Source organism: Sturnira hondurensis, unplaced genomic scaffold, assembly GCF_014824575.4.
Source record: "Sturnira hondurensis isolate 20B ecotype Veracruz unplaced genomic scaffold, ASM1482457v3 Scaffold0023357, whole genome shotgun sequence".
In the NCBI taxonomy this organism is placed as follows: Eukaryota; Metazoa; Chordata; class Mammalia; order Chiroptera; family Phyllostomidae; genus Sturnira; species Sturnira hondurensis.
In genome coordinates this window covers 9831256-9834142 of record NW_028095988.1, presented here as the reverse complement: position 1 = coordinate 9834142, position 2887 = coordinate 9831256, and positions in this window count along the sequence as shown.

The window sequence follows — 2887 nt, the reverse complement described above, 5'->3', positions numbered from 1 at the left end:
ATTTCACAGAAATACAAGGCATCATAAGAAATTACTATGCATAACTATATGCCATGAAATTTGAAAACCTGGGGGATATGGAGAAATTTATAGAAAAATATAATCTTCTAAAACTGAATGAAGAAGAGCTAGAAAGCCTGAACAGACCAATAACAGCTGACAAAATTGAAGCAGTAATCCAAAAACTCCTGCTACACAAAAGCCCCGGACCAGATGGTTTCACAGGAGAATTTTACAAAACATTCAAGGAAGAGCTAACCCCTGTCTTTCATAGACTATTCCAAAAAATCTGAGAAGACAGAAGACTCCCAAACTCTTTATGAAGCCAGCATCATCCTAATCCCAAAACCAGATAAAGAAATAAACAAATAAAGAAAACTGCAGGCCAATATCGCTGATGATCATAGATGCGAAAATCCTAAACAAAATATTGGCAAACCACATCCAGCAGTACACTGAAAAGATCATACACCATGATCAAATGGGATTCATCAGGGATGCAAGGATGGTACAATATTCACAAATCAAAAACCATAATACATCATATAAACAAAAGGAAAGACAAAAATCACATGATCATATCAATAGAAGCAGAAAAATCATGTGATAGGTGTGGCACCCATTTAAGGTAAAGACATTCAGCAAAGTGGGAATAGAGGGAGCACTCCTCAACATAATAAAGTCCATATATGAGAGACCTACAGGCAACATCATACTCAATGGGCAAAAACTGAAAGCTTTCCCACTAAGACCAGGAACAAGAAAAAGTTGTCCACTTTCACTACCTCTATTGAACATAGTATTGGAAGTCCTAGCCACAGCAGTCATGCAAGAAGAAGAAAATGCATCCAAATTGGAAAGGAGGAAGCAAAACTGTCACTATTTTCAGATGACATGATAATGTACATAGAAAATCCTATAGACTCCACCAAAAAAACTACTTGACCTAATAAGTGAATTTGGCAAAACAGAGAGATATAAAGTCAGTATTCAGAAATGAAAGACATTTTTGTATACCAACAATGAAATGTCATAAATAGAAATCAGGAAAAATATCTTATCTGATATAGCAACAAGAAAAATAAAGTACTTTGGAATGAATCTAACCAAGAAGGTAGAAGACCTATACTCAGAAAACTACGCAGCACTGAGGAAAGAAATTAAGAAAGACACCAACAAGTGGAAGCGTGTAGCGTGCTCATGGACTGGAAGGATTAACATAATCAAAATGTCCATACTACTCAAAGCAATTTATAGATTCAACACAATCCCACTAAAGTTCCAATGACATATTTCACAGATGTAGAGGAAACATTTCAAAAATTTATATGGAAACGTGAATGACCCTGAATAGCTGCAGCAGTTTTGAGAAAGAAGAAGAAAGTATGAGGGATCACAGTACCTGATGTCAAACTGTATTACAAGACCACTGTAATTGAAACAGCCTGGTGCTGTCATAAAAACTGACACATAGACCAATGGAACAGAACAGAGAACCCAGAAATCAACCCGAGTGTCTATGATCAATTAATATTTGACAAAGGGGGCAGCAGCATACAATGGAGTAAAAATAGCCTCTTCAACAAATGGTGTTGGGAGATCTGGACAGCTACTTGCAAAAAAATGAAACTTGATCACCACCTTACACCATACACCAATATAAATTCAAGGTGGATAAAAGACTTAAACATAAGTTCTGACACCATGAGGAGTCCTAGAGGAGAACACAGACAGGAAAATCTCAGGTATTTCACACAGCAGTATTTTCACCAACATGTCCCCTAAAGTGAGGGCCCTAAGGGAAAGAAAAAACAAATGGGAATTTCTGGAATGTCAACCATTGTCTATTTGACATAAATAGTAGTGTTTGCCTTACATTATTCTATAAACTGTACATTTATGCTTTGTGCACTTTTCATGTCTGTGTGTTTTACAATAAAATTTTGTTTAAAGGCTATTTGCCAGAGGATGTGGATTAGAGAGAACATTTGGATAAATAGGGAATATCTGAGAGTTGATGGGGCATGCTAGTTTTTAATGTTTTCGTTTTCTGTGTTAATAAAAATCAGAACATTTGGAGCAGTAAGACAATGGCATGTTTCACAACATCCATAGCTGGTTTCGTCTGCTGTGGACTGCTTCGTTGCACTTCCGTCAGTTACAACCCTTGGCTCCTCTGGGACGTTGGGACACTGAAGTCGGCCGTTTCCCACCTCCTCCCCGGGCCCCACATGCCACCAACGATGCAGCTCTTCTGGGCAGGCAGCTGCCAAGCTAGTGCTGGGCCACTTCCCCCCTTGAAGCTGCTCCTGCCAGTCACCAGGGTAGCTGCTCTCTGCTCTGGGGGAGGCCCTGTGCTGCTGAGGGATCCTGGACATCCTCAGGGCTGCCTTCATGTCACTCTCGGAAGGACTTTTGGAAACTCCTTGGGAAGTCACTAGTGATGAGTTTGTGATTACTTCATGGAGTGTCAGTACTGGGAGAGGCTGTGCCAGAGCCACTGAGACACCTTCTTGGCAAGAACTGGCCTGTGCAGTCTACCTGGTAGGGAGGAGCAGGTGACAAAGGAAATTTTGTGGGATCTGCATACAGTCTTCCTATGAGAGTAGTTAGGGGGAAAGAGGGCATTGTGAACCCTGGGCGTGGCAGAAAAAAATTAACAAATGGTTGAAGGCCCTCAGTGTCCTGGCAGAAAAGTTTACTTTTGAGAATAGGAGCTGACCCTGGGGCCCTTGGTGAATGTGAGAAGGAGGTGGAAGTGAACACATTCCCTGAGCCCTTCTTCCAAAAATGCTCAGATTATTCAAACACTCAACAATGGGAAACGATAATAGAGATCATGATGTATTCACAGGATGAAATGTTATCCAGCTACTTCAAAAAACTT